The following is a 24275-nucleotide window of genomic DNA, read 5'->3' as shown; positions in this document are numbered from 1 at the left end:
CCTGGAACTCTGCAGCCACTCGAGAGGATCATGTGAAGTTAAGGATTAGACTGCGTTGTACTTACATGCTTTTGGATACGACCTGACCCGAGTCAGAGCTGTTCTCTTAGGGTATTTATTACTCAATGCATCAAGGTTTAAAAGACTTTTTAAAAGTTATCTTGGCTCCTCTCCTCTGTGTTCTGTTCAGCCACAATTTATGAAGAGGTTTGTGTGCATTCAATGACATTTTCAACAGATTGCCAGAGCAAATTCTTCAGAACACTGGTGTGGCGAAGTCCAGCCTGAGGGTTTTCACACAAAGGTCTGAAAGTCCCATCTCTTCCCCAGGTTGTTCGTCTGTCCAGGGATGGCCCCTGGAGTGTCCCGCTCCCCAGGTTCCTGAGCTTGTGCCTCAGTTTCCCCACCTATAAAGTGGGCGTGGACACGGTTGTCCCCTTTCCCAGGACTGGGAAGCTCTGTGACGAGCGCTGGACCGTCTGCGCTGGGAGCACCACCTTGATCGTTTCCGACTTTGAACTTGAGATGGCCTGGGCAGGAAGTGGCCATGGAACACCCCCCACCCCCCATCTTCCCAATCCTGAAGGCTTTTCAGCCACCATCCTGGGGGGAACGCTGGGGGTTGTAAGGCAAGTAACCACTGCTTTATCAACTAAAAAGGAAGAAAATGAGAGAAAGGGAAGACTCAAAGCGGATGATCCACAAATAGATCACCATTGAGATAGATTCCCCAGTGATAAAGCAGTGTGTATCGTGGCTTGGGACTCAGACTCTGAAGTTCTGGCTCTGGCTTTCATTCACTGCCCTGACCCAGGTAAATTGTTACCCCTTTCCAGGCCTGATCTCATCATTGGCAAGATGGGAATTATGATAATACCTCCACCCTGGGGTTTATGGGTGTTTGAAGAAAAGAAAAATGCTGTATATGAATGCTTAAGACAACACCTGGCACAGTGATAATACTGGTATCTGTAAACGTGTCTGAAAAACTGAACTTTGAAGTTCTCCAAAATTTGACACTTTTGGAATCGCAGCATGATGTCAGTAGTAAGAATTCCTTGCCTGACTTCCTACCATGGGTTGCAGTCAAAACGCAGGTGCGCTAAGATATTATACAAAGTGGCATTCAGGCTACATGTGCAAGGCGTATATGAAATGCAAATGAATTTCATATCTAGGCTTGTCTCTCACCGAGATACTTTATCGTATATATGCAAATATTCCAGAATGTTAAAAAATACAAACTGCTCCAGTCCCAGGCATTTCTTTCTTTCTTTTTTTTTTTTTCTGTCCTGCTTTTTAAGTGTTTGTTTAACTCTGTTGGCAGGGCTGGCCTCAAACTCATGATCCACCCACCTCAGCCTCCCAGGTAGCTGGAATCCCAGGGACTGTGCCACTGCACTTGGCCCAAGTGTTGCAGATAGGGTACTCAACCTGTATCATGATGGTTTAGTAGAATCATTGCAGACCACCCATAAAGAAGTTTTCAGAACTGCCCAATGCTGATCCTCACCACCCACCAGCAGCAAAGACTTTTGGCCTAGATAAAAAATGGTGCTTACTGACCACGCAGGGCTCCTAGAACAGGTGGCACTGAGAGGGAGCCTCCTCTCAGGTAGTGTCAGCTGTCTGAATGTGTAACTGCCAGCTGGCATATCGCTATTGAAGGTGTAAAGCAGCAGTTTTTAAAATAATTATTAATGTGTATTAGTTATACACGTTGATGAGAGTCACCTTGGTAGACACACCTGCATCCATCTCCTGCCCGCCCTCTCCTAGTCCCTCCACCAAAAGGAACAGTGTTTTTTATAGCTATTATTTTTGAGACAGGCACTTCAACATCATGTGGGCACCATGAGAAAATAAGTATGTTCAGGCCCCACCTCCGAAAATTCGGTCCGTCCTGGTTCGAGCCTGATGTCCATGTTTTACACAGGAAAAGGAGCTTCACAAATGGTCCCCCTGGGCCCTTGTGTCCGACTGTGAATTGTTTTCCTAAAGGTGACTTGAAAGAACCTCCTCGGGACTAGCCGGATGACTTGAACTTCTTTCAGAAAATTGTTTTTGCTTTAAGGACTGCATCAAACCACATGAGTGCGACTACGTGTGCACAGGTTTTTTGTTGGTTGTGAATCTGGGATAATCTCTCTAACGTATCTTTACCGCTCTCTTTCCTTTTTCCACTCATTCTTTCTCCCTTTCTTCCTTTTATTCCTCTCTCTCTTCCTTCCTCTTTTCATTGTCCTCCTCCTCTCTCTCCTCTCCTTTCTGCGTCCACTTCTTTTTCCCCTTCAGCCTTCCTTTCTCCTCTCCCCCCCTTCTTTTCTCTCTTCCCTCTTTATGCCAGCACTGGTTGGCTTTCAGCAAAGATCCAAGATGTCCGACTCTGCGTTACAGTTCCCTTTCTCCCTCATTTTCAACAGCGCTTTCCCCACCTGGACTCTCTCCTGCACACAGGGCCTCCTGAGTTCCAAGACATGTGGAACCTCTCCTTAGGTACCTGGTGCCTCATACGAGTTTTTCAAAGATAACACCACCCTTGCAACCTATAATCATAGCCAAAAGCAAGTACGTGAGATGCTGGGCTTTCTTTGCACCCTCGCCTGTCTGTATGCCTGAGGGGGCCACACTGAGATTATCTTTGCTTCAGAACAAGACAAAATGATATTTTTCTTTGTGCCCTGATGTGTGAATTAATATCTAGGAGTGGGTCTGGAATGAAACATAGCAAACCCAGAACTCTGTAGGTGAGTTTGAAATTCTTTTTGAAACTGTATTTATTTCTGACACACGTGTGTCTAAAATACACATACGTTGTATCAGTTAATACTTTTCCCAAAGCATCTCTTTGGTGGTGGTAGGAAGTTTAAAAACGATGTATATCTTAGAGTTCTTTTTTATCATTATTTATAGATCTGTGTTACTAACTACTGCATATTTGATTATTCCCTTTTGGTTACTGTGTTTATTTCCAGGATTGTTTTTGTTATGGCCAAAAGCATATATAGAGAGAGCATTTCATAGTTGCATGCAATTCTATATTTTTTGTGAAGGAGAGAGAGAAGTCTCTACTTAGTACAGGGATATTAGCTATGGCCAGGGATTTACCTGCTTGTATTGACACAAACCAGCCAATGTCACTGTCACTATTACTTTGGTTGTACAACATGCAAAGCTACGGAAAACCCATTTCATCCTCATTTCTCATGAGCCTGAGCAGTGGCTTAGAGTAGTTCTTTCCAGCAGAGCATGTGCTAGTGAAATTACATGGGTTTTCAACCATCAGCAATAAACAGTTTTTAAGAGAAAATGGTACCAATTAATTCCTGATGTCCAAATGTAAACAGGCCTAATGACAGCACCACACATTAGGGCTTTTGTGACCAGAAATACTTGCTTGGATTTCGCACACATCTCTGTCCACAAATCCAGGAGTTCCTCTTCAGCTGCATCGAGCTATTCCCAGCAAAGCCCGTTCCCATGGTTTTTCTATCCAATTACAGAGCAGCACACACTCAGCTGCCATAACTGAAGTCTGGTGAGTGCTGTCTGGACAGTGTGCTCACCTCTCCTGAAGGGATTGCTTTGATGTAGCTGAGGATTTCATTTCCAGCAGAATTCCTTTGATTGCTTATTTATGCCACTGGGCTTTGGAGTATTTTATCTGCCCTATCACCACTCCAAGTCAAGGGGCATGCGTTATAATATAAATTATATCGTGCACATCACTAATTTACAAGAAAGTCAGCTTTGTGAACACCCTTATTTGAGAGATGGCCACTTGAAAGAGACTGAGATAAGCTGGTAAAAGAAGATTAACTGGGCCGACTTACCGAGTTCTGTAACACAGTATGTTTTAGGATCTAAATCACCCTGTGATTTAGAATTAACCATCTTGCTTTCCTACTTTGCTTCATGGAGGCAAGTAAAACAAAAATTAATCAATTATGGATAAACAATGAGCTCAGTACCCATCAAATTGAATATTGAGCCTGCGTCTATTTTGTATAAGTCAGAAATGGGATTAAAAGAAAATATTAGTTAAATGCGCAGCCAGTTTTCAATATACTAATGTATACCTCTGCATCTTAGGACTTTGTGGTCCTTATTTTCTAGTAAAACGCTTTGGGAAGGATGAATTCCTCTCTCGTACTAGGTTTCCTTTTGTGCATAAAACAAATACAGTATTAATCTCTGGTTAGGATGACGTCCTTAGTTTAGCACTGTCATTTGTAACTAAAGTTGGTCTAGTAGAGTGATCCGTAGCTCAGGGTACTGTATAAGACCTGGACATGTATATATGCTCGGATCCAGCCCAGACCAGTTGAAGCAGAATGTCTGAGGAAGGGACCTAGACGCCTGTTCTTTCAAGAATTCCCAGGAGGTTTTAAAGCATAGCCAAGTTTGAGAAACTCTAATCTAGATAAGTACAGGGACTTCAGGCTGTTAGCATCTTAGAAATGCCTTTTGCAATAGTTTGCAATGGAAGGGTGGCATGTTAAAAATATGTGCATGGAACTTCAGAAGCACATGTGTCTCCCTTACTGGTACTGTGGCCTTGAGGAAGTTACTCATTGGGCTGACATGGTATTTCACAATAATTTTAGACCTGAAAGAACTTGCAAAAATAATACTGAGACTTCCCATGTACCTTTCATCCAGTTTTGGGAAGTAATTGAACTGAGAATCTAGTTTTCTAGTCTGTAAAGTGGAGATTTTCAATAAATCAAAAGGGTTGCTGTGAAAATTATATGAGATAATGCATAAAAAAATGTAGAAGGCAGAATTCTAACATGGCCCCCATATTCCTGGCCCCAGTTACTCATTGCTGATCTAGCTACTGCTGTGAAAGAATTTTGCAGAGGTAATTAAAGCTCCCAGTTAGTTGGCCTGAAAATAGGAAGTTTTTCTTTTTTTTTTTTAAGGAAAGTCTGACATACTCTCATAAGCCCTTGAAATCCTGGTCTGGTTCACAGGCAGACATCAGAGAGGCCCCAGCTAGACAGCCTTACCACAAAAGATTTTCTCTTGTGGGTGCTGGATATGAAGGGGCCGTATCACGAGAAAAGGATCAACTTCAAGGAGCTGAGTAGCCTGTTACTAATAGCGAGCAAGGAAATGGGCCTGGGTCCTCTTCCCAGAAAGAGATGCATCCTGCCAGAGCCTGAGTGCGCTTGGAAGTCGATTCTTTTCCAGGGCTTCCGTGAAGGGACCCAGCCTGGCTAACACCTGAACTTTGGCCTCAGAAAAACCCACACAGAGAATTTGGTCTTGCCGTATTCGCACTTCAGACTTGCAAAACTGTGAGTTTGTAACAGGAGGTTTCAAAGCTCCTTTGGGGTGATGGATTTGTTGAATAGAATCGCAATAGAAAACAGATACAGACAACATCTGTGGGGCTTACTCTGGAGCAAGCGCTCAGCACGTGGTGAGTGCCTTCCCTCTTCCAGTTTCTGGTCACCTTGAATTATCTGGTTAACTAACGTCCTACCTGTGGGACAGGTGAGACAGCAGGTCTAAGGAGAAGAAGCAAGTTTGGCAAGATAGTCACTATTTAAAATTGCTTTGGAAATTGTTATTTTCAATATGGGGTTCTGCACCGGGGTTTCATTGATAAGTTAGGGTGGATAATTCTCAGAGAGCAGGTGAGATGCCTTTAGCAACCCTGACTGTGTCAGTCAAAAATGTCTCCAATCACAGACAAGTGTCCCCTGCAAGGCATAATGTCCCCAGCTGAGAACCAGTGATATACCACAGTCACAAATTGGCTTCACCAATAAAAGGCATTTATGCCAGTTAGATTTTTCTAGACTCTACACGTTGTTGATTTCAGGGACATTAACAGTGATTTCAGTATAGGCTTAAATTTCCTGTATCCAAAATGCTTAAGAACAAAAGTTTTTCAGATTGGTGACTTTTTGAGATTTGGGAATATTTTCCTAGGCTTTACTGGTAGAGTCTTCCTAACTTAGAAAATCCAAACGATGGCACACAATGCTGTCCATATCCCAGAATGTAAGACTGAAGAGCATTTTGGCTTTGGGATTTAGGGATACTCAAACCTGTACTGTACCTGACTCCGAGAAACTGAGCTGCTGAGACTGTCAGAATGGTGTGTGGGGGTTGGGGCTAGATTGGATGGCAGCAGAAAAGCCATCTGGGAGTGTTTTAAAAGATGTGTATTTGCTTTTGAATTTCACAGCATGCCAACCCAGACTACTGAAAATAACTGGGACTCTAAAGAAACAGAGACATATTTATAATAAAATTCACCCCTGCGTTCTTATGAGGAAGGGGGCCTAACCATATGAGTGTAGATTCGAAATGTGGATTCTATTTTTGGGTGTGTAGTTGACCTAAGATCAAAGTTAAATGTCCTGTGTATTCTCTTGGCCTTACAAATAGGGGCAGTGGGCAGTTCTGGTAATACAATAAAAGGTGTTTTCTGTGCTTCGTGTTTGCTCTTTCCTAAGCACTTGTAAAGGTACATTGGAGATTTCTGTCCGCTGCATGTCCTTGGGCCATTTACACATGTGGGCACTATAAATCATCCACGGCACTTACAGAGGAAGGGAAGCTCTGTACTACTGAATTGGGAAGCATGGGACTTAATTCTCATAGGCCTAGGTTTACCAGATGCCTACTCATGTTTAACCTCTTTCATCCCTTTCTTGAAAAAGCCCAGTTGCCAACAGTGAGTACGTAACACACTGGTATTTTTATAATTTGCAGTATCCTCCAAATTACTCAGTCTCTTTGTAGACATTCTAGGTAAGCAAAGTCCCAAATCGCTTGGAACCTGGATTCCTAGCTGTCAGAAGCTGTTTGGCATTTCTTCCATTATTTTCTACTTCCTTTGTCCTGTCCACCCATTCACCTGCCTTTCCAACCCCAAAGCATGTATCCCTAACTCCGTGTGTGCCTTAACATTTTGATAAACAGTGGGAATACAGAAATGATAATGCTGCTCCTAATTCAGTGTGAGGGTAAGAATTAACGGTGTCACGAGAATAAACTCTTCAGGACAGTGCGTCAAAATTAACATTAGACTTAAGGAAGATGTAAAGCAGCATGGAAGTACTGATTTTTTTAACATGATGGGTGAACCACGTATGTTTGCCCTGAGGATAGATAAACCCCAGGTAATCTCATGCCCAAGTCCGTGCACGTTTTATGCTCACAGCTCCCGCTGAAGTCTGCCCAGTTCTGACCATTTCTTTGTACCTCCGCTGCCGCTGCTGTGGCCTCTTATCCGGACTCCTGCCGCGGCTTCCTGTCTCATGTCTCTCTTGCATGTCCTGTGTCTCTGTATTACAGTAGCCAGCCCATTTCACCTTCGTCTTCTCCCACGTTTGGCTTCCCTTTGAGCGGAGCATGGAAGCTGATGTTCTCACCGTGGGCTGCAGGAAGGCCCTACGTGAACTGGCCCCTTCAGCTGAACTTCCAGACTCTCCTACCGCGGTGAACCCGTCCCAGCTCTTTAGATCATCAACTGGCTTTCAGCGTCCCTCAGGCTCCTACTTCAGTAACTTCGAATGCTTTTGCTCAGAATTCTACCCCGTTTCTCCTTCACTTCCTGCAGTTATCTGTACAGGAGTCATTGTTTCTTCGGAAAGTTCTTCCTGACCCTTCCAACACTCCCTACTCCCTCCCCTGGCTTTATTTTTCTTTATATTATTCATCACTCCATTCTTGATTTGCATATCCTTCCTTCCCTTTTTAATACCAGCTCCAGAAGGATTGGGGCTTGATCTCTGCTATTCGCTGCTGCATTTCTAGTATCTAGAACAGTCTCTGGCAAGCAATAGACACACAAATAATTTGGTACCTAAATGTGTATGATATCCTGGCAGTTTAGAAACAGATGAGTCATTTCTATGTTTGGAATAAATCGTGAATGTGATGTTTCTCATTCGTTCATTGGGAAAAAGATCTTTCCTATGGGATTTCAGAAATGAAATTATAAGTGACCAGAATCTATTTCCATAGTATTTTGCTAAGAACATTGCAACTGTCCTTGTGGATGTGCCCTCCCTACCGCTCCCGGAAATTCTTCAGGTTTGGGTGGAGATGGCATATTTTCCGTGGTGATAATCAGAAGGTCATTTATCCTTGACTGGGGTGATTGGTTTAGAGACAAAATATACCATGATCAGAGCTAATAAAATCAAATTCTGGGAACCTCGGGGTAGAAAGAAAAGGGAATGTAAGACTACTGTTGCTGGCCGTCATCTTGCCACTAGACAGTGGGATAATAACAGTCCTGATAAGCAGCTCTTCCTCTGACTAAATTTCTTGGAGACTTTCAAATATATGAACCATAACACTCTCTGAAGTAGAAATGCAAACCATGTTAGAAGTGAGTGACCTATGGACACTTTCTGCAAAGAGCTCCTAGTACCATAGAGGACCTAGGTAAGCACAGTGCAACAAGCATTGAGTGTGGAGTGGCCAGCAGGTGAATGCAGTGGGCAGTTTGCCCATATACTGCGGGACCTCACCTTTCGTCCCCACGCCCAGAGTACCGTAGCTTTGAACACTGTCGGTACTGTGCCTAGCAGTGTGTCGTGGGGGCCCTGTCTGTCTTGCTGAGTCATTAGTTGGTGTCAGTCCTCTCTGGCTCGGTCGGTCAGCGTCAACTGTGGATGCTTTAAGGCAGTGACTGTGAGTGAGTGCGTTGTGTTCCTGTCAGTGAGCAGGTGCGGCAGACAGAGCCTTCGTGGCCAGCGCAGAGGATGACTTCACACTTGGTAACCGCTTCTAATCGATTGCTTTGATTTGGAGGGTGACATGTGGGGGTGATATAAACCAGGAATGCTTATCAGTGGATTGCAGTTGCTCAGCTTCCGTATGCAGCTCATTTGTGTCTTTGGAGATGTTTGTTTTAGTGACTCTGATTTTAGCATGTGGATTTTTTATTTTGAAATAATGACAAGAGAAATTATTTTTTCCCTACGAAAGCTTCTGTTTCTTTCTTTCTTTCTTTCTTTCTTTCTTTTTTTTTTTTTGGTGATCCGTGAGACTCTGACTCCTCTTTGCTCTAGCGTGACGCTGTGCAATGGAAGCACAGTGCAAGCTAATATGTGCAGTTTTAAAGCCTCTGGGGGATGTATTACAAAAGAAAGAAATGAGTGCAATATAGGTTGGTATTGTATTTTGCCTCAACCAGAGCGTTAAAATTTTTATTTAAAAGTACAACCAATGCAAAAATCATGAGATGCTTTTATGTTTTACCCCAGTCTTTAACGTCCATTTTGCACTTATGGCACATTCAGCTCAGCTACAATTCGAGAACTGGGTAGTGGCTCCTGCTCTGTAAAGGAGAGGGGGTCTTTCTTCCACCCTGGAGTTCGCTGACACGTGTAGAGAGAAGTCCCAACAGGAGAAAGACAGTCCCTTCTCATTGACTAGTTTGCTAAAATTACTTGTTTTCCCAACAGTACTTTTCAAAAATGTGCAGATTTCAGTTGAATACTCTGGTGTGGACAGGTTGGCATTTTAGTTTAGAGGCCCTTGGTCATTATACAATTAGGTAGAAAACTGCACACAGTTCTGTTGATGAAAATCAGACTTAAAGATGGCTGAATTAAACACTTCCCTTGAAGATAAATGAAAGAATATGTTTCAAAAAATTTCAGAACTTATATGCAGATTTTCATCTAATTATATTTAGTCTGAACTTGCTAGTTTAACTTTTACTCTTTTTTTTTTTCTTTAAATGGAGCACTCTTTTATTAAGTCCTGGCTTTGTGGTTTGTTTTCATAATAACTTTCTTAGTTACATTAAATAACATACTTAGCAAGCAAAGCAAAATATAATTTGAAGAGGATTCCTGGTTAGGAAATTGGAAGCTAATGTCACACAATTATACATGGCCCCCGATTGAGAGATCATTGTCAGAAATAATCCGGAGCAGTGGCCATTTGACATTTACATGCACATCACATCTGAGCTGGAATGATGTTTAGTGAATCCACACTTCGTTGTCTTGTATTTCTGCTCCAGTGGATAGTTGAACAACTTTTCCTTGCTAACCAGAGCATGCAGCTGCCACAGAAAGTCGGGAGAAATCAACCCACTGGGAGGTCATCTATGTGATCCCCTCCGAGTGGCTACTTCCACACTGGATAGGCATGGCCTGACCTTGACTCCAGTGTAATTTCCCTTTGCTTGGTCCTGACTTCCTTAGACCTCCAAAACAGAGTTTTCTGGGGAACTCTTGAAGGGAGGAACAAGAGACTGTAATTCTCTGGAAAGAATTCTCAGTCCAGAAAAATGGTAACTGGTGCTTTTCGGGTCTACTTCCTTCCTCTTTTTATTCTTGCTGGTAGGCTGAGCATGACTGAGCTCGTATTAACCAGGATTCTCTGGAGAAACTAAACCAATAGTTTTCTTTTTATAAATGTGAGTGTGTGTGTGTGTGTGTGTGTGTGTGTGTGTGTGTGTCTAAGGAGATTTATTATGAGGAATTGGCTCATGCATTTTAGAGACTGAGAAGTCCCAAGACCTGTTGTTGGCAAGCTGTAGACCTAGGAGAGTCAGTGCTGTGAGCTCCAGTCTGAGTCAGAAGGCAGCAAAAGACAGGTGTGCACACACAAACACAGGCAGAGAGCGAATTCTCCATTGCTCAGCCCTTTTTGTTGTAGTGAGATCTCCAGAGGATTGGATGAGGCCCACACACATGGGGAAGGACATCTGCTTCACTGCAGCTACCAATTCCAGATGAATTTCATCCGGAAACGCCTTCACAGACACACCTAGAGTAATCTTAAATGTCTGGGCACCCTCTGGCCCCGTCAAGCTGACACATCAAATTAAATTAACCGTCGTGGGTCTTTTTGCTATTCTTTAGCGAAGTTGGCTTCCCACCTCTTCTTTTATAACATAGCAGTCAAGTGGAATACTACTCAGCCATAAAGAATGAGACATTAGAGTCATTCGTAGGGAAACAGATACATATTGAGGATATACTCCTAAGTGAAATTAATAAATCACACATGTATATATACCAAATAGTTACTCTAATGTGAAAAACTATAACAGTACGTAAGATCCTAATGGTATAATTGACAATGTGAAATAGGAAGAAAAGGGCTAAAGGTGTAGGGGAAGTGGGAAGGGTAGGGGAAAGGAAATAAGGGAAAAGAAAAAAATATGAGAAAAGAAAAAAATGGAAATAAAGTTTTTGTAAATAGGGAAAGGAGGAGGGGGTGAAGGGAGGGCAGGGGAATGGGGAAAAAATGAGAACCAAGACCTGTCATGTAAAGGTACAAGATCCCAATGATGAATGTAACTGTACTGTATACCTAAAATGTACCAATAAACTCAATGAGAAAAAAAATAACATAAGAGTCATGCTTTACACTTAGTTTGAATAATGGTCTCTTCTGTCTTCTGCATTTGATGGCCAGCATCACGAGGGAATGGACTTAACAGGGATGAGATATTAACACAGTCAGATATTTTAAATATAAAAAATACAAGTCCATGCAGTCACTCGTCGAGTATTTATTAAACACCATCCATCAGGCCTGATCAGGAAGCATCCGGGAAGCCTCGTGGTCCCAAGGAAGTGAGTCAGTGTTGAGGCCGACTTCACTGTAGTCTTTCTAGTGGGGCGATTTCAGTGATGACCTGACTGGTGAGCAGAGATCGGGGATGTGTGTCAGGGAGCCTGTGCCCTGACTGCCAGAGAGGAGCTTCCCAGGGGGAGAGGCGGTGAGTGGACGATCCTGTGGTGGGCGCGTGGCTGGTGTGGTCCAGGGGCTCCCGGGACTCAGTGGCTTCAGCCATTACCAGCATGGATCTTTGCTGTCGCACACACTCTCCTGTTCATCACTGAGTAGGTGGTCAGTGGGCACCTGGGGTTTGTTTGCAGAAGTAGGGGCTTCATCTGGAACAAGCGAGCCAGTTTGAAATGATGTGGTGGGCTTGCAAAACTGCCAGCTATACAGGAAGTATCTGAAAGCCAGGATATTCTATTGTTTGCCACACTAGGAGGATTGATGATTTTTAACAAAAGAAGAAGGCTTGGGAAAGATTTATTGTGCTGAATATGTTCTGTCGCCATATGCAGTGAAGGGAGGAGGTATTCTTAGTAACCACAGGCAGTGCTGGGTTTGGTCCTAGCTCAGTTCTGAAGTGGTGCCTGTGAGGTTAATAGTTACTCTTCCTCCTTGGTCATGCTTGGTTTTGCTGTCTATGAAGCATCGCTTTCTTGACAGGGAAAGATCATTGGTTGCCTGCCAAGATGGAGTCAGGACTAAGAGACTTGAGACCTAGGCATAGGCCTCAGTTTCTTCATCTGAAAATAAAGGATGGCATTAGAGATGGATTTTACCTGCAGTCATGTTCCATGTACCTGCATAGGCCTCATCCTGGATCCACTGAATCATAATCTTTTGGGATGGGACTTCTGGAATGTACACTTTAAAAACCCTAGAGGATTCTCATGCTCCGAAGTTATTGAAATAGTAATTTTAAAAAGGTAGCCTGCCTCACACCTTTCAAAATATTTTGATTCTTTATAGAAAATTTCCTTTTCAAATGGTGGATCACAAACAGAGGTTCATAAATCAAGGCAGTCAGTTAGGGTCAACAGCAGTTAGGACATTTTACAAAGAAACATAAAATACACTGGATAATAACTGATTATGTAATACTTGAAAGGGCAAGTGTTTTGACATTTAATAGTGTGGTGTATACATATGTGCGTTCACTGAGCCAGGTTACACAGTGTGTTGTGGTTCAGATGGGTGGATGTACGTTAGTAACAGTTTTTAGTCAAAATGGTTTGAGACGATTATAAAGCATCTGCATTTTGGGGATATATAAAATGGTTTGGGTAATTGCTCCTGGAGAAAGTGGTACTGTGTGAGCTGCTCAGATTTGATGAAACAGATCCTGAGAATCTTGATGAGATTCATGATAGCAGAAGGTGTGGCATCATTGGATAGCAAGCCTTTTCTCCCACTGATGGGTCTTAAAGATTACGCATGACTCTATGCACTTGTGCCATTCTTTTTCTTTACCCAAAAAAAGCACAAGAAAGATTTTCATTATTTGAACCGAAGTGGAGTGCTCTGCCCTCCCATGTTAGTGAACGCCTGCCCTTGAGAGTCCCGCTCTCAGCTGAGCTCGGGCTAAGCAGAGTTGTCCGAGCGCTTCACCATAAATGCTGTGAACCTATTGATTTAAGGGTTTCAGTGTATACTACGGTAGGTAGGTTGTCAAGCCCCAAACAGAGCACATGGTTTTTTATCTGGAGGATTCAGGTCTCTGTTGTAAATCTGTCAGCCTCGCCTGTTGAGTCAGCTACTGAGAGCAGAAGTCTGTGATACTGTTTATCCTGTCATATCAGTTTAGGAGAACCGTTTTTTGTTGCTCTCTGTGGAATAAGCCAGCCTCTCCGCCTTTAAATGCTACTTTTGACTCTAATGCAGTTCCTTATCTCCGCTGCTTTCTCCAGTGTCTGTCTCCTTAGGACAGGCTTCAGGCAGTGCAGCGATAAGCTGAAGTTTGTGACTAAAAGGTGCCACAGAATTTACAGGGCCCTTCTCAAAGCTTGCACGCCACTTCTCTCCTCTAAAGAATGGCTCTGATTCTGCTTTAAAAATAATTAGTTGAAATAGTGCCTGTATGGAAAGACAAACATGTTATGAGTACTCTGCTCAGTTAATTTTTGCAGAGTAGCCACTCTGCTGCACACACCCATGAGATTGGAAATACAGGCTACTACCAGCTCCCAGGAACACCTCTCAGGCCTTCTCTTAGTTCCTCACTCCACAAAGTAATCACTGCCCTAACTCCTACCGCAGAAGATCAGCTTTGCCAGTGTTTGAATTTGTATAAACATAATCAGCAGAATACTCTTGTTTGACTATCTTCTTTTGTTCACTGGTGATATCCATTCACAATATTGTATGTAACTAGAGTTATTTGTTCTTGTTTCTCTAAAGTATTCTATCGCATAAATAGTTACAGTTTATGTATCTGTGTGTTACAGTTTAGATCCAGAATGTCCCCCTAAATGGCCTCATGTGCAGAGGTGGGGTTTGGGAGCTGGCTGAGCCATGGGGGCACTATTCTCATCAGTGGATTAATCCTCTGAAGACATCAAAGCTGCATGTGCTGTTAGGAGGTGGGACCTGGTCAGAAGTCTCAGCAGGGTGAGACTGAGAAGGTGAATCTCCTTCCCTGCTTCTTCCCTTCTCTCTCTGCTTCCTTCCTGCCAAGACATGAGCAGTTTTCCTCTGGAAGATCCTTCCACCAAGACCTTCCTGTCTCAGAGCCAGCAGTCTAGGGTCAGAATCCTCCAAAACCCAAGAGCCCAAATAATCCTCTCCAAGTTATAGTTGTTGGATATCTTGTCCCACTGATGAGGAAGTGACTGAGACACCATTCTTTTCTTGATGTATCTGGGTCTGGTTTGGGTCAATTATAAATAATGATTATACATAAATATGAATATTCTTTTTGTAGATCTTGTTCAAATCTGTACTCATGGCTCTTGGGTGTATTAGAAATAGAATTTCTGAGTCATAAAGCACTACCAATTCGGTTCCAGGAGAAAAATGTCAAATAGTTTTCTAAAGTGGTTCTACCAGTTTACCTCCCTACTAGCTGTATATGAGCTTCACTTGCTCCTCGTTGTTGCTAACATGATAATGTTGTCTTTTATTTTCATTTTAGTAATTTGGAACAGGTTTACTATGTTGTGTTTCTGTGCTTCACTCAAGTTGAGCAATCTTTCATGTGTTTATTGGACATTTGGTTTTCCTCTTTTGTCAATTGTCTTAAGTTTTTGACATTTTGCTATTGGACTATCTGCATAGTGGACCTTTTTTGGATAAATGTATTTTCTTCTATTCTGTGGAATGCCTTTTAATCCTTTTGAATGGTTTCTTTTGATAAATAATATTACTTTAATATCTCCTAGTTTATCAGTCTTTGGCAACCTGTGTTAAACCTTTTCTTCCATCCAAGGTCATGAAAATATTTTCTAATGTAAAATTCTAGAAATTTTATTTATTTACCTTCACATTTAGTCCCCTTGAAATTTATTGTTTGAATGATGTGATAATGTAGGTTAAGATGTCTTTTCCCCAGTTGGATTTCCAGCTGCCTTTTCATGTGCACTGCATTGGAGTTTTGTCTTTCTCATAGGAAGATACCCTCAGGGGAAGCTGTATGTTTTGGCTTGCATCTGTGTCCTCTACTTTATTTCATGTCTGAGGAATCTTTAGTATCAGACCTTATTAGTAACATAGTCTTGTAAGATATTTTGATATCTAGTAGTATAACTCCACATACTTCCAGATTATCTAGTTGTATTGTGCTTCTGTTTTCATATACATTTTGAGATCATTTGGTAAATTTCAACCACAGTTCTGCTGGGATATTGAACTCCATTGAGTTTATAAATTAATCTTTACAGTATTGCTTTTCAATCCATGAACATGGTATATCTTATTTGTATAACTCTTTAATTTCTTTAATTTTTTTTCTTGTTTTCACTGTACAGGTTCTTGCTCAATCTTTTTAAATTTTTCTTGAATAACATTTTTGACAATTAAAATGGAATAATTGTATTTATTTCACTTTCTATTTTTTTCTTGCTACTGAACTTTAGAAAGGAAGCTGAGTTTTTTAAATATAGACTTATCTAGAAACCTTTCACTTTTCAATTTAAAAATTTATGCATAAACTCTTGGAATTTTTAATATAAAATCATCTTTTCCAATAATCACAGTCCTCCTCTCTCTCAGTCTTTATGGTTTTTGTTGCTGTTGCTCTGTCAAGGACCTTAAATGCATAACATTTACAGCTTATGATAACAAATATCTCTCATTCTTGATCTTGCCTGAGGGGCAGTATTTTACTGTTCCACTATTAGGTATAATGTTAACTATACATTTCTGTGTAGATACCCTCTGTCAGTGTTATTACCTTTGTAGACTTCTAAAATCTTTTATCTATATTATTTTTAGCATGTCTTGTGATCATATGACTTGTCTGCATTTCCTTCAGATGATTTTTCAAATGTTAAGCCAACATTGCATTTGGAATAAATTTTACTTGGTCAGGATATATTATCACTTTTAGGCATTGCTAGACTTGGTTTGTAAATATCTGTTTAGGATTTCCCATGTATGTTTGTAAAAGCAAAGAGTTGGGCTATAATTTTATTCTCTTGTTACATCCTTGTCAGCTTTGAGTATTGAAGTTTGGCTTTCTTCATAAAGCAAATTTTAGAATGTGGGGGATTTTTCTCACTGCTTTCCTTGGGCTTAGTACAGTATTTCTCTTGTTTATTTTTACATAGATTCCCAGATCTTAGATTTTTCAAGCTTTTGAAATTTTCTAATATGTGCCTTGAAACTGTTTTCAGTTGTCATGGCTTTAGCAGCATGTCACTAACTAATATGTCAACTGTTGCCATTCCATTTATGTAAAATGTGCTATAATTTTCCATAGAATTTTTATTTTAACTCAAGGATTAGAAGTAATTGCTTCATTTTCAAACATTTGGGAATATCAACTGTCTTGTTAGCTATTTATAATTTCTAGCTTAATTTCACATGTGAAAGAACATCTTTCCAATAGGTGTTTCAATCTTTCCAAATATTGTTTTATGATCTAGGTTGTAGTCAGTTTTTTTAGTAAGTGTTCCAGGGTTGGATTGTGGCTGAATGGTAGAGCAGTTGCCTGACATGTTCAAATCCCTGGGTTCAATCCCCAATACTCAAAAAAAGATAAATGTTCCAGTGTACATGAAATAAATATGAACCCATAAGTATGTAGTGTTTTACACATCAGTTTTTGTCCAACATGTTAATTGTGTTTAGATCAAATTTGTTCTTATTACAGTCTTCCACTATGATTGAGAATTTGTCTTTTTAGATTTAATTTTGTCTGTATTACTTCATGTATACTGATGTCCCATTACGGGACTACCCAGATTTAAAACTATGATATCTTCTTGGTAAATTAACTCTGTTTGACATACAAAATCTTCATTGGATTTAAAATTGTAGATTGGCCTTTATTTTGTTTCAGATCCTTAAAGATGTTAATTTTTATTTTCTGGCTTCTGTTGTTTCTATCAGCCCTTTGGCATTGTTGCTTTTTTTTTTTTTTTTGGTGTTGGATTTTGAACTCCAGACCTTATGTTTGGCAGGCAGCCTCTGGAACCACTGAGCGAAATCCCTGGCCCTTGTTGTTGCTGTTCTTTTATGGTAATAAGGACTATTGCAAGTTCTAGCCCAGCCTGGGCAGCTTAGTGACTTAGTGAGACCCTGTCTTCATGATGATTATGATGATTTTTCCTCTTGATGGTGTTAGGCTTTTTATAAAACTCTTTGGTTTGTAGCAATACTGCTAGTATACACTTAATTTTTCTTTTTTGTTTAAATTTCTCAGGATTTTCAATGCATCTTTTGTATGTGGTTCATAGTTTTTACCAGTTTTAGAAAATTCTTAATCAGTAACTTTTTAGATAATTACATCTGCCTTGTGTTGTTTTAGTCTCTTCTGAGATCCAATTACTTACATTGTAAGTAACCTAGAGCACATAAAATACACATTTTCTGCTGATCTGTTTTCTAAAACAATCCTCCCTTCAATGGTGTCTGAATTTTTGATAAACCCACCTATTGATATCTTAGTTTTGATGATTATAACTTCAGTTCTAAAATTTGATTTTTAAAATCAATGATGATATCTAGTAAAATTTCTCATTTGCTACTTTTTTTCACTATCAGTTAATTTCACATTTGTGGCTAATAACACAAATATTTTTATCACCTGTGCATCACTTTGAGGTTTCATTTTTTTTTTCTTGTGAGACCTATTTTTTTAACTATGCCTTTTGATTTTGATTAAACAATAAATGTTACATATGAAAAAGTATAGAGATGCTAGATGATTTTTTAGCTTATTGATGCAGTGAATCTACTAAATTGACCATGTTATCCTCTTAGCTATTTTAAGGCGAACTTCAATATTTGTAACCACTGATTTGCTTAGGATTTTCCCTTGCCCCTAAGATGTACTCCTAGGATGCCCCAACTGAAGGCCTGAAATGTTTACCCATTTTCCTCTTTGTGTGGCTACTGAGCTCAATTTTCTTTTTAATCCCCTCATCATAGTGTGAAGACATTGAATTGGTTCCCTCAAACTTTGGATTGGTGTTTCCTGCCAGGTTTCTCTGAACCAGTGTCACTTATGAAGCACTCCACTTCAGAACATTTTCGTGTTATTTTGTCTCTTCAAATCCTGGATATTTTGTGACCCCTGAAGCACAAGTTTCCGTATTCCCAGTCTCTTTGATCAGCAGAAAGTTATGCTTAGGGTTCTTTCTCTGAGCAATTGCTTCAACCTAGTTTGTTCAGCCCTTCTCATAGAAGGCCTCCAGGGGAAAATGTGAAAGATCACTTCTTATCATTTCCCTTCCCTCTGGAATCTTGGCTTTTCTTGGTCCTGGATGTCTTGATAGCTAATATCTTCAAACAGAATTTGGAGAGGGCTATGAAGCTTATCTTGTTATTCAGAACAAAAAGTAAAGTCTAATATAAGATAGTTTTGATTACTTTATCAAAGACAATAGAAAAGAGGGAAAATTTAAACTTGGCAGGATTGAGAACTGCTAATGTAAGTATATAGATCACACAAATTTCATGGTTGGCTCTGCCAGCAACTGAAAGACAAAGAAACCACACTACTATTGATAAAGAAGAGTAATCAATAATCATTGTATACTTAATGACAATTTATTTTTATAAAATATAGAGTTGCATAATAATAATAATTGAGTGTAAGAGTGTAATTCCTGTGTGAGGTCAGAAGTCCTTCCACATGTGTCTTGGATATTTAAAAATATTTTTCTTAGAGACCGAAGATTTTAAGTATATATGTTAAACTGACTTTGAAATGATGAAATAGCATCTGCTTATTTTTCAAATATATTCTAAGTGTTTTACTTTGTTTCTTATCTAAGCCTGATAGCCACAGTATAGAAATTCTGTTATCACCACCATTGCATAGAAGAAGAAATTAAGAAAAGTGTTCTGGACTGAACATTCTGTCTCCACCAACTGCTGAACATTCTGTCTCCACCAACTGCTGAAGTGACTATATTTGGATATGGGGTAATAAAGGTGAATTGAGGTCAATAAGAGAGAGTCCCTGATCTGACAGGACTGGTGCCCAGCTTATAGGACAAGACAAGAGGGAGACACCCAGGACTTCTTCCTCCACAGTGAGGACAAAGTGGGAAGGTGGCCTTCTGTGAGCTAGGAGGGAGCAAGGGAGCTGACACCTTAACGTTGGGCCCCAGCCTCCAGAACTGCGAGAGAGTCATGCCACCAGTCTGTAGTATTTTGTTACAAGCAGCTCTGGCATATTAACACAGAAGTTCATCACTCAAGCTCTCTCATCTAATGCGGCACAAGGGAATAACCTATGTACAGGGCTAGTTAAAATATATGGTGTAGGCGGGGAATTTAGCTCAGTGGTTCGGTGGCCTGCCTTGCAAGCGCAAGGACCCGACTTCAATCCCTGGTACCAAAAAAGTAAAATGTATGGTGTGTGTTTAACTAAAATGTATAAATAAGAAATGTACTTTATTACACTTGAAAGGCACATTGCCATGAATCCCTCTCAAAATACTCCCCTTTTCTTCAAGCACACTTATCCCATCCTCCTCACCACTTTCTGGAGCAGTTCTGGAAGACCTCTTTCTTGAGTACCTTTATGAGATGTGACCTGCCGTGTGTACAGTGGGTCCTGCTGCCAAGGGCCATTCAATGGGAAGACAAGCTTGTAAAAATGTGGTGTCCTCACCTGCCTTATTCACTGGATGTGACACTGTGTGGAGGCTGGGTCCTCTCCAACCTCAAACTGATCACGAAAGGGAAACATTTGGAATCCGTTCAGGGCACCGTGGCTTCCACAACTGCACAACTAAAGACACTAAGGCGAGAGGATTTCCAGCACTGCTTCAGAGCGTGACAGAGTGATGGGATAAGTGATTTGAAGTGAGGGGGGGGTATTTTGAAGGGAATTGTGCCTTTTGTTATATTACATTTTTATAAAAAATGTAAATGTTCACCACATTTTATATCACACCTCATAGGTAAAATGCTTTTTTCTTGTTTATGAAAAACATAAATCTTACATACTTAAGACACTGAAAGGATTCATTTTGTAGTTTGTTCAACATTAAATAGAACTGAAGCCTGACTACAGTCTGAGCATTAAAATAAATCTGTTCTTTTAGAGATTGAAATCAGAGCTGTGCCTGACAGGCTCCTGACTGGACAGTGCTAGCTACTCTGCCAAGCAGGATGGAGCAAGTACTCAGGATCTTGAAAAGAATTCCATTGTTTCAGTTTGGTTTTCATTCAGGATTGAACAGTTTGGGATGCATTTGACCAAAAGCAGCTTGTCTGGACACGAATGTGAATCCACTTAGCTGTCAACATGCCACTGAGGAGTCCAGATTTCTGTCCCAGCCCCTGCACGGGTGGCCAAATGCTGCCCATAGACAAACACTCTCTTTGTCTGGATTTTAATGTCACTTTTAGTCAGACCTGATCTAACTAAAATCACTGTGAATTTTTTCTTCACCAGCGGCGAAAGTAACAGCAGTACTAAAACATAAAATTTTTTTTTTTCCTGGAGACTCTGGCCTTGTTCTTTCACTAAGACACTGTTCAAACATCATTTTTGGTTTAAAAAAATCTCTGATACACCCCGGGTGAGTTAAGGGCTCCTGCTCTGAGCTCTTGGGGTTTACCCTCGTCATCTAGCTGCTTTGCAGTTCTTTACTAAGCCCTCTCCCCCGCTGGACAGGTGACTCCTTGAGGAAAGAGATGAGTACTGATCATCTTTGCAGCTTCAGATCTTGGCTTAGAATCAGTCACATAGGATGCAAAGGATCACAGAGTGAACCGCATGCAAAATACATCAGGAAAGTAGATGGACATAATGACCTCAACTGGCCTTTGGGAGGCAAGAGCCTTTCATTGTACAAACACATCAAACACCCTCCAGCATCGCTGACCACCCCACCTACTGTGTATTTGAGAGTCAAAGCATGTTTCTTTCTTATTTCCAGTGTTTAAAAAGTGGTATTTAGCCACATAGAGGTTACAGTGAATCTTCTATTTCTTCTTTGCTTATAATTATATTACTATCAGTTTTGTCATTAACTTTTAGAAAAGTCCTGGGTCCATATGAAAATTGAATATAGTGGAAGTGACTTCACACTCAAAATCCATTTCTTCCATAACCTAATTTTTTCATGGCCCTGAGAAATTATCTCCCAGATCAGTTTCCTTGTTGCCCTTAGAAACTCCACCTTCTCTTTGGTCATAAACATCAATGGCCCCGTTGGCGTTTTATGATTATTTTAGCAGGAATGCAGACGCTAATTCGAACTCTTGATTCATTCGTTCATATTTTGTGTTCCTCCTCCACTTCCTCCTGTAGGAACAGTCATCTTCAAAAGCCAATGCTTTGGTTGTAAGAATTAGCATCTGGAGTACTTTCAGTGGTCAGGCCCTGAAGAAAGCTTATTCCAAGTGTAGTTACAGCTGCCCTTCAGAGCTCTACTCCAAGGTCACTGCCTGAGAAAGCCTCCCTCCCCATCCAGCCTTCTTTCCAACCTAAATTCATGAGCTCCTTTGTTTTACCTTCTCATAGCATCGTGCCTCTTCCTCCCAAACTACTCGTTTTATACTTGGTTGTGTGGTCCTTTGGTTACTGTTTGTCTCTTCTACTACTTACAGGACTGTCTGATGCTTCTTGCTGTCGCTGATGTACACAAACACCCATACGTTTGGAATAAATGAATGACTCAGTCTCCCTGAATGATAACAAGCTGGCAGAGACTGGCAAATCATACAGATGTTGTTCGTAAGACCTGGCTCAAACCTTAGCTCTGTATTCCAGGCAAAGTGACCCAGATATTCCGAGGCCAGGGAACTCTTGCATCTCAGCCACATTGCTCCCTTGGTCCTGCCACCCCCTTTCCTAGCCTAATTTACTCTCACATTGTGTGATGTCGTGGGGTGGAAGCATAGAATCACAGGCTCTGAGGATGGACAGTCTTTTTGGGGGGATACAAGTGATTAAAACTAGGGCATCTCCTCTAAGATACATCTCTAGCCCCTTTTTAAAATTTTTGAGATAGGGTAGCATAGGCTGGCCTCAAATTCTTGATCCTCTTAAGAGTTCTGAGATTGTAAGCATGCGCCACCCTACCCAGCTAAGAATGGACAATCCTGATTTCAAATCCTTGCTCTGCCAGTATATAGAGTTGTGCTTTGAGGAAAACTGTTCAAACCTTCCTACTGCCCACCTACACATCATGGTAGGAATTAAATAAGATTCGAAGCAAACTCCATAAGTACTTACCATTATTAATAACTAGCTGAGGGATTAAAAGGAGTCTGGATGGAAGTGTATGATGTATCACTCCAGCTCTTTATGGTATCAGTGCCTTCTTAACGATAAATTCTCATCTTTCCCTCTTACCATTTATATGACTTTGGATAAGTTACTTGATCTCCTTGTGTATCAGTTGCCTTAACTATAAAGTTGGCTGAGTTTTATCTATTTATAATGGCTATGAAACTGAGTTGATGTATGTACAGATGTTTAAACAGTTATTTGGCACATAATAGGCAGTTCATATAGAACCTATTATATGTTGTAATTTATAGTAATGATATTAAAATAATTAATAACAGTGTGTCAGCACATGATTGTTGTTTACTCGTTGCTTCATACAGACTTGATGGATGTAGCACTCTTGTGACATGGTGGGGCATTTCTCACGAGGAATTGGGATGTAGAGTTAAAGAATTCAGAGCATTCAGCCATGGCTGGAGTTCTTGGTCTTGAGCCAGACAGCTCATAAAACTATAGAGAATTAGGATAATTTTGGAACAAAAAGAGGTAGAAAGTTAAAGCTTGGGAGGGAGGGCAGGTGGGACAACAGTGCTAATCCAGCCTTACTTTCTTTGTTTTGAAAAAATGTCATCTTTTCTATTTTTAGTCTTGATTAATGATCCCTGTTGATCAAATGCGGGTTTGTATATTCGGGGGGGAAAAAGAAACCACATAAACAGTCTTCCACTGAAAGTTGAATTTTAAAGCTGTTTACATTTTCTTTCAACCCCAGACTTAAAATTTGCTCTCAGGGTTGAAAGTCCCTGTACTACCTCTTGGCTTCTCTCACTGTTGAGTGGCAATAGCTTTGCTGACCCAATTGGAATGTGTAGAAACTGAACGTTTCTTTGATTCCAGGTGAAAAGTGGACTAAGGCTGGCATCTAGTGGGTAGAGGCGAGGGACGATGCTTGCTTTCAAACAGTGCACCAACAGCCCCTCTAACAAAGACTCATCTAGCCCAAAATGTCACTCATGCAGAGACTGAAAACCCAACAGCTTAGGAAGGTTGTTAGTGAAGTTGTCACATCCTGTGTTGGGGAGCTGGTGCTTGCTCTTAGCTCTTAGATTTTCCATCCTTTCTAAAGTTGACCATTTTGACTACAGTCCTCTGGAAACCCCCATGTCCTTGGGATATACGGTTGATATACCACCCCCTGGTTCCTGATATTGTTGGGACTACTTCCTGGTTTCTTACCCATATCATCCTTTGTCCCAATTTCAAATCGTGGAGCCAGGCAGAACATGTGAGGAAATCGAGCAATCTTAATGCACTTAGGAGGAGACAGAGGAGCCTCATCTCAGGGTGGATGCTCCTTGCTGATGCCCAAGTTCTCAGGGTGAAGGCCCAGGTCTGCCAGCTTCTTGGAGGTTTCTAGACCAAGTATGCAGCTGCATATCAAGTAATTTTTCTTCCCATGTTTAATGTGGGCAAGTTGTACACATTTTTTTGTAAGCTTTATGTTGGTTAAAAAATACATCTCTATGAGCTCGACCACTTCTGCATTAAATATGAGTACTGTATTTTGTTTTATTTTTCATAAATCCTTTTCTTATACTTTGTACAGTCAGAGAATGTATTCAATTCTTGAACAGATTGACATCAATATGTTAATAACTCCAACTTATATAAGGTCTACATATCTTGTCAAGGTAAATCAATTAAACTTGTCAAAAAGGAGAGCATTTGGATGGGCATGGGTGTGCATGCTTGTAAACCCAGCACTGGTAAGCTGAGACAGGAGGATCACAAGTTGAAGCCCAAATTAGTAAGACCTGGTCTTAAAGGAAAGGGAAAAAAAAAAAAAAAAAGGAAAAAA

The 24275-nt window shown here is 40.7% G+C and overlaps 1 protein-coding gene across 3 annotated transcripts in view; it reads left to right on the top strand.

The window, feature by feature from the left end:
- Positions 1-24275, top strand: part of Adamts18 (ADAM metallopeptidase with thrombospondin type 1 motif 18) — a 127770-nt gene that overhangs the window by 13076 nt on the left and 90419 nt on the right. The window lies entirely within an intron of this gene.

This window comes from Fukomys damarensis, unplaced genomic scaffold, assembly GCF_012274545.1.
Source record: "Fukomys damarensis isolate Sample0158 unplaced genomic scaffold, DMR_v1.0_HiC HiC_scaffold_32, whole genome shotgun sequence".
In the NCBI taxonomy this organism is placed as follows: Eukaryota; Metazoa; Chordata; class Mammalia; order Rodentia; family Bathyergidae; genus Fukomys; species Fukomys damarensis.
The sequence above is the reverse complement of the archived record's forward strand: the minus strand, read 5'-3'. Positions and strand labels throughout refer to the sequence as shown.